This window comes from Mus pahari, chromosome 17, assembly GCF_900095145.1.
Source record: "Mus pahari chromosome 17, PAHARI_EIJ_v1.1, whole genome shotgun sequence".
NCBI classification, from domain to species: Eukaryota; Metazoa; Chordata; class Mammalia; order Rodentia; family Muridae; genus Mus; species Mus pahari.
The window spans coordinates 56,336,306-56,350,083 of NC_034606.1; the positions used below are offsets into that span (position 1 = coordinate 56,336,306).

Sequence of the window (13,778 nt, forward strand, 5' to 3'; positions counted from 1 at the left end):
CTAATTGAGAAAATGCCTTACAGCTGGATCTCATGGAGGCATTTCCCCAACTGAAGCTCCTTTCTCTGTGATAACTCCAGCCTGTGTCAAGTTGACACACAGAACCAGCCAGTACATCTTTGATCCCTTTTATTGTATGTGTATGGGTGCTTTGACTGTGTCTACCTCTGTGTATCATGTTCATGCCATGTAGTTGTAAGCTATATTATGTGTGCTGGGAACTGATCTTCTAGAAGAGCAGCCAATGCTCGTAACCACTAAGTCATCTCTCTAAAACCACGAGACACTTCTCTTCCCACAGTACTACCTAATTACTGCTCACAAAGTCACTATGAAGTACATTTGACCTTTCCAATTATTACACCTGAAAATGTAAATCTCAAAACTGGTCATCAACCTAGACAAATTCCCAAAGATCCCACACTAAACGTAGTATAAACATCCTGTGACGCTGTTCTGTTGAGAAAAACACATGGTAAATACCTTAGGTTAAAAATATAATATCAGCAGCTAAACAAGTGTTCATCTCTTTACCATTCCTGAGACATAGCACAGTGTAGTGGTGAAGGGGACCCTGGCTTTGGGGCTAAATATGTGGTTCAAATCTCACCTCTTCAAAAACGTATGCCCATAGGCTAGGTGCCCACTCTCCGGGACCCTACTGGTGTAGCATGAGAAAGCACACCAAGCTCTAGAAGCAGGTCCAGAAGTACTATTTAGAAAGGAAATGACCCAAGGCAGGCAATTCAAGGACTACTGGTAGGAAGAACGCCACAGCTTGTGACTAATCCTTCATTTTTTTTCCCCCTTGCCCTAGAATATTAAATTTGGAGAGGAAATGATATGAGGGAGGAGAGAGAGGTGAAGGGCTACCATTCTTTTAAAATAAGGGCCTAAAACACATTTTACCTAGTAAGTTAAAACAAAGAGTGAAAAGTGTTTCTTTCAGGACACGAATTTCATAAGAACTAAAGCTAAAGCCTCAGGTCAAAATGTATTGACAGTTCTTATTAAGTCAAAAACAAAACAAAAATTGGTTTCCCCTCCTCAGTTTAGGAAATGGTGAAATTTCCCCTTGTTCCTTTAGTCCTTCACAGACCATAATACTAGCTGCAAAGTACTTTACAATTCACTATCAATAGATTGGGTTTAGTGGTGAAAATGGATAAAAATAAATTACATCTAAATACTGGCTCTTACTAGACCATTTTATTTTAAAATTGCATCTTTCTTCTTGACCTCAACATCACACATTAAAATTAATTAAAAGTTAAAAGAAATTGCACCTAAATCATCCAATCATTTGGAGCTAGATCATTAATTTTTCAAAATACATTTCAATTGTTGAAGGTAATAAGTCAACAGAGCTGCCTTTTAGGTAAAGGTGAGGGTCTCCCACACAGTCCCAGTTCCAGCTCTGGAGAGGTGAGCTAGGGCAACCAACCTAGCTGTAGAAGAGCTGTGTCAACATATAGACACAGTGTAGATAAAGTAGCATACAGAAACACCATATGTACAATAATATATGGGCATAATGCAATACAGTAACATACAGATACGCTGTAGATACAGTACATACAGGCACATCGTACATTCAGTATGTCATATAGGAAAAAACTTGGCAAAGCTTTCTACAGTGTTTTTATTCACTTCACTCAAGACAGACAAACATCAAAAGACCAGTGGTGGCCCTGAGTAGAAGATAAGGGTCAGGAGACAGGAGGGACATGGAGTCTAAGCTCCAGCAGAGACTGACAAAATGACTGGTATTTATTTTGACAACATAATTTCTTAGATGCATGTTTATCCTAGCGCCATAAAAATATATGTTATGGTTGCTGTACCTACTGGTGTTGAGAGTCTATTAATCTTCGAATATCTTACCTGAGAAACTTAATTACAATGAGAGTGAAGAAATAATTTGTAGTCTCTAGAAGCTGGAAGATTCACCTCTGCCATGCTTGAAGAATACAAGATTATTTGCAAGTCAATCACCTCAGGAACATTACATAATTAGTTCTCTGGGGACGGATCAGGTAAGCAGCAGAATGAATCATTTAAATTGTCAAGAGAGAACCTGGGAGCTCAGGGGGGATGGCATGTGACCTTCAGAACTGGAGTTCTCATATTATTCCAGCGTTCTTTTCAAAGCGGGCATCATAAAAATGTTCTTGCTTTCTCGACAGACCTAAAGCCGATTAAAGGCCCTAAACTCATCATCTGAAAAGCAGGAGCTGAAAGCAATAAAAAAAAAAAACCTGCCATGACTCTGGACTGGGTGTGGTAGCTCCTGACTATAATCCCAGCCAGCACCTGCGAATAATTCAAAGCAGCTTGCTGTGAGGTTAAGGTCAGTCTGAGCCTCGAAGTGAGTTCCTCAACCTCCACTAGAAAGTGAGACCTTTCCTCTAAAACCAAGCATAATCAAGCAAACTAAAATTCAGAGAGCGCTAGCAAGCTGGACAGCATTCCCTAAAAGGGCACAGGAAGTCACAGAAAAGGGACACTTGCCCTGAACCTTCATCCTGCCATTGCAAAGAATTCAAGGAATGCTTTTTACTACTCGATTTGGTAAAGCCATTTCTTCCTTTTCAAATTCTTATTATTCGTTTATTTATTTAAGGGGGCCGGGGCATAGCACATGGCGTGGAGGTCCAGGGCAACTTGTGGGAATCAGTTCTCTTCTCCCACCACGTGGGTCCTAGGTGGGTCCTAGAGATCTCACGTAGGCTGTCAGACCTGGGGCAAGCACCATCGCCTGGCAGAGCTGTCCACTGATGACCCTCTCCACTTCTTGACTGAAGACCACACAGAATTTCCTGATCAGGGGATAGGGGAGCAGGAGGCTGAGAAGCCCTCTACAGAGATCTGTTAGACAGTCTTTGCATGCAGGACAGACTCTTCAACCTCCCAGGTGCTATCCTTGTAGAGATCCCCCACTGTGTAGAATTCCACAAGCTGCACTGTACCTAGAAGCAGCTTTTTCCACAGATGAGTAGGGTGTATGACTGGAGCAGAGGAAAGCAGGCGGGTATATGTGAAATGTGAAAGATGTACAGTTAGATGTACACACTATAAAAATTGCTCGTGCTAATTTTTATTATTGTAAAAGCTTACTAATATCTTGATGTTATTTTTGTATTGACTTTGATATCTAGCATCACCGTCATCTTCTCTCAATTCTACAATGTGGATTAGCCCAGAGCCTGAGGGCCTGACAGAGCCCTTGGTTATACCCACTAGAAGCCCTACCCAACCAACCAAGTAATGATTCTGAAGAGAAGTGAGGTGGGGCTGGGGAGATACCTCAGAGGATAATAGAGCTTGGTATGAAAAACAGGACCTAGGCTCAAATCCAAGCACACACATAAGAGTTGGGCAAGGCTATGCATGTCTATAACCTCAGAGTCAGGGACAGATACTGTAATTCCAGGGGTTCATCGGTCAGGTGGTCTAGCCAAGCCCGTGAGCTTCCAGCTCAGTGAATGATGCTCTCACAGACACTAAGGTGGAAAGCAACAGAAGAAGACACCTGATGACCTCTGGCCTCCACATGAGTACACATAGGCTGTACATCCAACCTCCTACCTACACACACACACACACACACACACACACACACACACACACACACACCATGGGTGACAGTTAGAAGCCTACTTCTGGGAGTTGGTTTTCTTCTACCATATGGATACTAGGGAATCACATTAGGTCATCTACTTGGCAGCAACTGTCTTGACCAGCAAAGCCATGTCCCTGCTTCCCAATCTGCATTTCAGACAGTATGGTCAACAGGAACACTTACAGAATACATATATTGTTTCAGAAACAATGCCAGTAGCTTGGAATTAAAGAAGAACCATGCTCTCTTAATGGACTTGATTACAAATTTACCTGAGAAAACATAACATAGAAATGAATTATAATGGGACATTTTTAAAGTTGGTATTAAACATCAAGATTTAAAAATATATACTATTCAATGTAGACTTTATTTTTCAAGGTAGCCCTTTGACCATTTCATATATATTTAATTCATTTTTGACTTCTCCCCATCTTCTTATCTGTCCCACCACAATCACCTCCCCCTCCTCCCTACCAATCCATTTCCCATGATTCATGGCTTTGGGTTTGGTTTTGTAGCCTACTTAGTTTAACCAGGACCATCTGCATGGCCACTAGATTTGGACTATTGACTGGAACCTGGTGAGGTCAGCGGAAGGTATAAAACTTAAAGCAATGTGTAGCAAATAATTTCCCAGGGAGGAGTAGGGCCCTTGAGCACCTCTGGCCTTCATGCCTGGCTATTGCTCTAGCCATTCTTGTGTAGACCTGGTTCACTCATACACAGCTGCTGTGGGTATCTGACTGCAAGGGTCGTGCCCAGAAGAGGGCATTTTACAGCCCTTCCTCCTATCTTCTGGCTCTGAGGAATTTTCTGTTCCTCCTTTTGCAACGTTGGGAGAGCCTTACAGGGGATGGTGTAAATGTCTTGTTTAGGATGGCAGCTCACAAATGTTACTTATTCTTAGCTCCCTCTGCAGCCATGAGTCTGCATTCAGTGCCATACACTGGAAAGATGAGCGTGGCTCATAGCCTTTCTGGACATCTGGGACAAAGCAGTTCATCCAATGGTCTCAATCGTAACAAGCTCAAATAAGTCCAGATGTGTTTTCCCCATACAATGACCCTGAAGTTAGTTCAGTAAGCCATCACTAACTGGCTGTACCTAGGTGCCTTGTGACATTAGATGGACATTCAGAGCTTCATGACATGGTCCCTAAGATTGTCCCACCCCTGCTCCTTCTGAAATAGCAGTCTTGTTCTGTATGTGAGAGAATGAAGCTCCAAGCATGGGAGGGTTGAGTTCCCATGGCATGGGAGAAAGAACCCTAATTTCCTTGACCTGCCTTGGGCAGGGAAGGGACCATATAGAAGGAAAGGGCATGGGAGAAGCCTACAGAATGAGATTCAGTTTCTGAGTAATTGCCAGGATCGGGGCTTTAGAGGATTGGTGGTTCTAGTTTCTCATGGGAAGAACCAATTCCATGGTGTTCTAATCCGGCAGCCATGTATAAAAACCCCAGTACTTACTCTAATACCACACCATGACCTCAGCCACTGGCATCACTTAAATGATGTGGAGTTTAATTCTGGATAGTGAAAATTGAGACAGGTTTTCAGTAAAGCCGGTCTGTAAAACTTTGCAGTGGAGTACACTGTTGCTAGTCTGGATCGTGGTCCTTAAAATACTGGCTTTAAAATTATTTTAGAAATGTTCGTTTATTTAAATGATTTATTTTCACACAGATGTGAATACTTGTTGGGCAACGTAATCAAATTTTGCTTGGAAAACCCAACTAGAGCCAGATTTTGACTGTTTATTATTGCAGCGTTCAACCTCTTAAAGACCCATGAGATGGCCCAGGAACACCCACAGGCTTTACTCGGCCTTTCTGCACCCGACTTTAGTGCTGGAAACACATGTGATATTCACTTTCAGAAAGAATCAGAAACAATGCAAGACACGGTCACTCAAAGGCTGGGAAATTACCCGAGGCTGGCAAGCATGTTGAATACACACACACACACACACACACACACACAGTTTTCTGTTAAAAGTTAAGCATGAACTTGGGTTACAAGGTTGAGACACTGTTTCAATACGGCATAAGGATAAAAGCTCTGCAGCTCCTGGTTCTTGCTAAGTGCTCAGAACACACTGGGTGTTGCTTTGGCATTCTCTACCACCACAGAAAATACCAGAAATTTCAGAACACAGAGACCCTGCCCTGTCCTCACCCGCATGTTTAAGCACTAAGGTCTTGGCCTGTGTGTGCCCCATGGATTTCTGGCACCTATATTCAATCAATTTGTGATGTCAGCCATCCCTGCCTTGGGTCTCACTCTGTCTAGCCTGTAACTCTATGTATACCAGGATGACCTCAAACTTGCTACAATCCTCCTGCCTCTGCCTTTCTGGGAGATTACTGGCATCTGCTCCCAATATCAACAGACAATATCAATGTCTGTTGACTGGCAGACAGAAGTGGACTAAACTGGATTCAGGGATTTTTGGCATGATAGCAGAGAAACCTCCTGCTGGACTATAATTTCTAGACTAGAGCGCAAGTACCCAAGGGAGAACTACCTGCATTGACGCCCGTAGTTCCTAGGTAAGGAAGGAGAATGATGGTATTTCAGAGTGTTCACAGAATAATGTGAGCCTTCGCATTTAGAAGTGGACGGAAGAATGGAAATCCTTACACGTCACTATTGCCTGTTGCCCATAGGCCAATGCAAACGTTAACTGCCAATCAAACTTTTGCTATAGTGCACAAAAAATACAAGGGAGGATTCTGGAAGTAGGCTTCGATTCTTTACACTATATTTTCTCCTTGTTCTGGGGCAAAAGTTTCAACAGAGGCAACACAAATAAGGAAGAGGCACTCAGGAGGGGGGAGTAACGGTGTCAGGGGTGGGGTTTGTCCCAGGGCTTCACATCTCAGGATCTGAGACTGGGTTTCAATTCTTAATCCTCCTGCCTCAGACCTCCCAGTGAGATTAGAAGTGAGTGCCTCCATGGCTTGACCTGGCCCTGTCTGTTTCTAACTCATTTCTAGCTCAGTGTACAAAGCACTCTCTACAGTAACATTGGAGGGATCTGATTCTATAAAACAGAGATTCTGCACGAGCAGGTCCTTACCCAGAGTCTCTCAGTAGGTATTCCTGGACATCAGTGGCTCTATTACTAGAGGTTTGCTTGGTTTTGTTTTGTTTTGTTTTGTTTTTGAGACAGAACCTGCTCTTCACTCTAGTGCAGGCTGACCTGGAACTCACTGTGTAGCCCAGGCTAGCCTCACACTCTTAGCCATCTTTTCAGTCTCTCAGGCACTGGGACTGCACATGCCGCCACCACACCCAGTTGAGACTTTTTAAGGCAATAACTACATTTTGGTTTTTGAAAGGTAATTTGAAATAAGCATAATATACAGGAGAGTAGTTACTGTGAGTGGTTATGTTTATGAGGAATGGAGAACACATATCATCTTAATTTTTTAAAAGGCCTGTAACCTAATTAAGGAAAACTTGACTACTGGAAAAATGTGTGATTATGTCTCATCCATGTATAATTATTAATTTGTTTAATATTTATCTGTGCAATAGATCACTGTGGATTGGTTCACTTTTATATTTTTCTTTTTTTTTCTTTTTTATAGAAATTTGATACAATTGTACACATTATGGGGTTCGGTGTGAGACTATGTCCTGATTTTCTGTACTACTCAGATCAATATGACTGACCTTTTTGACATCTCAGGTTATAGTCACTTCTTTGTGCCAGTAGCTTTCAAAATCCTCTCTCCATATTACCTTGAAATATTTGATTTAAATAGCATTCTTCTCAATATGAATTTCCAGTACAAATTTAATTTCAGTAGGCATTCAGGATGATATCTTTCAGTAAGCATTGTCATGGCCACTACTTAACTTCTTTTTTTGTTTGTTTTTTCTAAGTGAATATCTGGCAAATTTAAGCCTCAGCTTGGTGATCTTCAAAATCTCTCAAAGGGCCATGGCTGCGACCTTGATCATAGGCTGTGGAGTTATTGGGGGATGGTAGAGTCTTGAGGAAGTGAGATCTAGTGTGAGGGCATCATGATGGATGGTCCTGATGAAGCTCCTGAGACCACGGCCACTCTCTCGCTCTACCTCCTCACTGTCCTAGGGCAAATACTAATCCTCTTGTATGCACCACTTCACCTCCATGTACTGGGCCTCCTCCAAGCTCAATGTAATGGGGATCAAGTGGCCTTGGACTGTGACCCCTGAAGGCAATTCTCACCTCCTTTTAAAAGTTGATTTTCCTCAGGTATTTTATCATGATGACAGAAAGCTGACTAGACAGTTCTTTCCAGAATGGCAAGAATAAGAGAGCCCATATGGGTGATTAGGAGAATGAGCCAATAGAAAAAAAATATAAAGGGGGACTCGCAGAAGAAGGAAGGAAAGAAACCAGAATAGCAGCTGTAATGGAGTGCTACAGTTTAGCTCCTATTTATTCCCCAAAGGCCAAGCGCTGAAGTCACCAGCCCATGGTGACAATTTCAGGAGATGGGGCCTTCTGGAAGGAAGTTAGGTCCCTCGGGGCATGGTCTTGAAGTAGGTATTAGGACCCTCACCTCCCTACCTCTGAGATCTCTGCCATGAGGTGAGTATCTTCCCTCCTCTATCTTTTCCCTGTCATGAGGTCTGTCTGTCACAAGTCCAAATGACTACAGTCTGAAACCTGCTAAACTGTGGCGAACCACAATAGAACTGTCCTCTTCTAATTGATCTGCCTTGGGCATTTTGTCACAAGGACAGAGTGCTGGTCCAAGGGATGCCAGCTTTGGGCACAGGCACTGCAAGTTCCCCCACAGGACCGGGAGGAAGGAAATGAGCATCTGAGAGAATGTACAACAGAAGGGGATGGGGGCTTGGGGAATGCCCCGACACTGGACACTGCAGCACCGAAGAAGTAAGGCACTCTTTGAGAGGAAGCAGTAAGACCTAAGAAAGAGACTCCCTTTGGGCAAGGAGTTAAAAACTCACAGGGAACTAGACCCGTGCCTCTGTGACCAAATACATCCCTTATAATAATTTCATCATCTCTTCAAATTTTCATCCCAACCACCCACACACTGAGAGGTGAAATAAAATGTGGGGGAAGTGAACTGCATCAGGCTTTTTTTCAATGTATGTATCTGTGTCTTCTCAAACAAAACAAAGCCAAACCTGAATTCTAAGGAAAAATGATGGCAAGGATAAAAGGAGGAGTAATCGGAAGGCTCACTGTGGGGGGCGGAGCCTGGGAGGTGTCCCATAGCCTCACTGTGGGGGGCAGAGCCAGGGAGGTGGCCCATAGGCTCACTGTTGGGGGCAGAGCCGGGGAGGTGGCCCATTCAGTACAACATGGGCACATGTAATTAGATCCCCAGCACCTATATAAAACAAGTCCATGGCAAAATGTATATGATCCTAACACTGGGCGGTAGACATAGGGGGATCTGTGAGATTTGCTGGGCAGCTCAAGTAGTGAGTTCCAGGTTCAATGGCAGACCCAGTCTCAAAAAATAAGGTATAGCGCAATAGGCAAATAGGCTTCTGACTTGGCATCCAAACTGCACACATGCATAGATTAATGAGCATATGTACACATGCAAACATGTGTACTATAACACACACACACACACACACACACACACACACACACATTTCTTAGACAGTTGTGACTAATGTGTCCATACAAGTAGTTCTGTTCTTTGCAGGCACTGTTAGTGTGTTTTCTTTGTATCTGTGGTCACTCTTCAAGATCAGTAACAGTGTGATGTTCTCCCACCTAACCATTCCCAATCATTAGTGCTTGGAGGGTTTCCCTGTGACATTTTAAAGTCATAACATATATTGAACTTCTACCAATATAGTTATGAAAAAATGAACTTTTTATTTCCTTAACTTATAATCCCTGAAGTGAACTTTCTAAAACTAATAGTAACCTTCTTCAAGAACTGAAAGAGCACAGATCTGCCCATATTCCAGGCATACATTCCAAGTATTTACTTAAATATCATATATATCATTATATAAATATCATAAATATTGTATATATTTATTAAAACATCATATTTAGCAATATAAATATATACTTAAATATATATCAGTAATTCTTTTTTTAGGTCTTTTGCTTTATTAGTCAAATGCCTCCTACTGTGGCATTTAAATTTATGATTTATTATAAATCATGGTTTATAATAAAACTGTAACACACTAGCATTATATGATGGACTTAAGTTTTCAGAAAGAATAACCAGAATCCGTAAGAAAATCATGTCACCACTTTCTAAGACTTCAATAAAGTATCATTTATTAAAATATCCTGTTATACATAAAACCCAGAATTTCCAAATGTATGTACTTTTAAGTTGTACAAACTCAACCTCCTGGCAAAAATATAAAACAGTATATCAGAACACAGAGATAACTGTATACTCAAAATCATCAAGCCTACAAGGTAATACTGGGCATATTGAAATAGAAGTTTCGGTTAATTACACTGCTCAGCCTACTCAAGTTTTTTTTTTTTTTTTTTTTAGCCTAACAGAATGAGCTTTCCCACCTGCAATTACTGGCACTTCATTTGTTTCCTCATCTCCACAAAGAAGTTAGTAACCCCTTGAAAAATGTTCCAATGTTCTTTACTTGCTAATATTTGCATTATTTCCCCTCCCCTTCATTAATTACATCTTCAAAATGACCTCATTTTGTTACCGTGCTAGATAAAATCTGAGTCTGATAAGTGGACCTAGTGACTTATTGGTGATAAGTGGACCTAATGACTTATTGCTGATAAGTGGACCTAATGACTTATTGTTGATAAGTGGACCTAGTGACTTAGTGATAAAACTTGTCAGCACTGTTCTGAACACAGTTTTTATTTGAAATAAGGTCCCCATTCAAGAGTACTTCCTACGGGGTTTCTGAAAAACACTGTGTTGGAGATTTCAAACGCTGTGAACCAAAAGTTCTACCACATGCATCATGGTAGTCCATATCAAGGGAGCAAAGTTAAAGGTTCTGACTTAAAGACTAAACAGGTACAGCAGCAACTCATTCTTGTAATCCCAGGACTTGAGCTACAGGGTGAGACCATTTTAAGATGAATATAGTTTACGTGATACTGAATGTATTAAGTGAATCACATCAATATGATTGTCTTAATGTACATGTTTCTTAGTTTTCATATAAAAACAAGATTAAAATACAAAATCAAAATATGTACTTGGTTTGCTTTGTGGTGCTGGAGCCAGCAGTCCAGGTCCTTTTTGATTGGTGGGTTTTTGAGACCTCACTGATATCAAGGATGATTAAACTCAGGTGCTAGGCAGTTTATCCACAAGCAGCATGCAGTGCTACTTGGGATGAATGCTCCTAAATCTATTAATAGGCTTGACCAAAAAAGATGTTTAAACAACCCTAGCCTGGATTTTTAAAACAACTTATATATCATCCCTATCTGTGCATTGAAAAGCTTCAAATCATATCAAAATAGGCTTGTGGACCTTAAAGATCTTGTCATTTTAAAAAAAAAATCTTATATCTATCTATACAAAGAACTGCAAAGTTAACCACTATAGCATGCAACAGTTAAAGGGAAAAGTCCTGTTAATCAGAATAAAACACTGACTAGCAAGCCAATAAAAAACAGGGTAAGGTATTAATACTCAACTCCAAAGTTGTCATTTTCTAATTTGATTTTAGTCATCTTTCAGATAATGTCTCATTTCTGACAGCACTTGTTGCCAAGCACGGGAAGTTTCTCGCACTTCTGTGCATCTGTTGTAAGATGTGAAGTTCCTGTGCTGTTTCTGCCACCCTGACTTTCCATCTAGCAAGCAATGCTTAGCCTCTGCTATACAGAACAGGCCCACATAAAACTGGAAGTGCTAGGTTTTCAACAAGAAACGATTTTCCACATCAATTCCTTTAACAAATATAAAGTGTTGCACACTGTATTGTTTAAGTCGTTTAAGTTCTCGGATAAACTCTGGTAAACAGAGAGAAAGACTTCAGAGAAACATATTGAAGTGATTTCATTTAAGATAGGTGTTATGTGATGGTTGAAAAAGAGTATTAGTATCACTGAAATGAGTGAAACTATAGCAATGTTTAAAAATTTAAAAAGTTCTATTTCTTTTTCATCATTATCAGACCAGGAATATGGCGTTCTTTTTGAAGAAACTCTCATTTCAGGAATAACAGCTTTCTTAATACGTCCAATTTCTGTTCTGCTCCACTCTTCTTTTAATACATTGCTTACTTGAGGATAAATTTCAACAGGCTGGACCTCAGGAAGTGGTCTCTGTTACAACATCTGCACACGTTAGCAGACATCATCAATATTTTTCCAGGAATTTAAGTGGAGACTCATCTTGTAAAGATGTCGTTATTGTCATTAACTCGTTGTCCCCTTATCTCCTTCATTCTTTGAATCTGTGGAGTGTATTCTTGATTAATCATCTTGCCAACATCATAAAGGGTTGCCAAAAAAAAATTTTTTTTTCTGTTCTAATGTTATCAGTAAGATCCTTAAAATACTGGAGAACAACTTCCTTATCACCTTGAACTATTTTCTCAGAATGACATTTCTGTTCTTCAAACTTTTCAATAAGGCAAATGATGCCTGTCCAGTGTGTGTCGGTTAATTTTTTCAACAACTTCTGAGGCGTATCCTTTTCTTTCAGATGGGCACTCTGAAGGTCATCTATAGGATGGCTATGATGTTGGCCTATAGTAAGACAATGGCCACAATCTAATTTCTTATCTAGTAGACAATAAACATTTAATGGTTGCCTGTAATGTTCAGGGCAGGTGACAACATCTGGTCTTCTTGCTGGTAGTTTTCTTTTTTTTTTTTTAAAGATTTATTTATTTATTATATGTAAGTACACTGTAGCTGTCTTCAGACACTCCAGAAGAGGGCGTCAGATCTTGTTACGGATGGTTATGAGCCACCATGTGGTTGCTGGGATTTGAACTCCGGACCTTTGGAAGAGCAGTCGGGTGCTCTTACCCGCTGAGCCATCTCACCAGCCCCCGCTGGTAGTTTTCAATAGCTGCTTGTAATGCAAAGTTTAAGCAATTTCAATAATACTTCTGCAGTTAGGGACACTTGAGTAGAATTCGCAGAGGCCTCCATATGTAAAAGTTACCAGATGCCTGAAGAACCTTTTCCAAACAGTACTACAAAATATATGAGAGCATGGTAGTACACGGGGATCTTCAAAGGTACTGGTCTGTCAATCTCCTGATCTGGACACTGAATGTGCTTTATCTTCTCCACTTTTTCCAGGATCCTTTGTTATTTGCGAGGCAGGCAACGGCGAGTACAGCGATGGCGCCTGGATGAGGACTCTGCTAGGCTGATGCAGACTCTGTGCGGGACTCGCTGGAGTCTTCAGGTGCCCGGTGGGGGCAGGGCCCGCGGCACCACAGCTATATTAGTAATTCTAAACAAGTTTGTTGAATGAATTAAAGAAAAATAAATGAGGAAATATGTCTGCTTGTAATCTAAAAAAAAATACTTCCCCATTTTGTAATAAGAAAATCTACCCAGTCGTGTTTTCCTGGAGCTCAATGAGACGCACTCAAAAGTTTTTACTTTAGATTATCACCAAAGCTGAATACTTTCTCAATAGTTGTGTTCTGTTTTGTTTTTCACAACTTTATGTTCTCGTGATAAAAGTAGTTTTTAAAATATCCTTTATATGCAAATAATATTTTATTTAAGTAATTTAGTTTACTTACGTGTTTCTATTTGTAGTCTTGCTCTTACAACATGTTTAGAGAGTATTTGAAAACTATGTAATGAAAGACACTAGGTTTTAGGTTTGTTATTTTCTTTACTACTTAAAATTTCTCTCTTTCCCATGTTATACTGATCTTCTGTCCAAATCAAAACTCTTATAACATTTAAATGTATCACTGGAACTTCAACTTTGTTTCATTAATCCTTTCGATTTTAATTGATCGGACATATTACTCATTTGGAGTAACTCTCTACCTTGAGATGTCGTCTCTCATTACTGTTCCCCAGTCTTATTACTACTTTGTGGAAAGTGGTTTTGTTAAGACTCCCAGGAGCCTCTCAGTGGGGCCTTTGAGGATTAGTACACTCAGTGCATGTACAAGCTGCACACAGCAGTATCACCTGAGGATTAGTACACTCAGTGCATGTA

General features: G+C 40.7%; 1 protein-coding gene and 1 pseudogene across 2 annotated transcripts in view; both read right to left on the reverse strand.

The window, feature by feature from the left end:
• The window catches only part of Slc2a13 (solute carrier family 2 member 13), a 304,413-nt gene that overhangs the window by 275,389 nt on the left and 15,246 nt on the right, over positions 1-13,778 (reverse strand). The window lies entirely within an intron of this gene.
• The window catches only part of LOC110335057, an 8,672-nt pseudogene continuing 6,172 nt past the window's right edge, over positions 11,279-13,778 (reverse strand).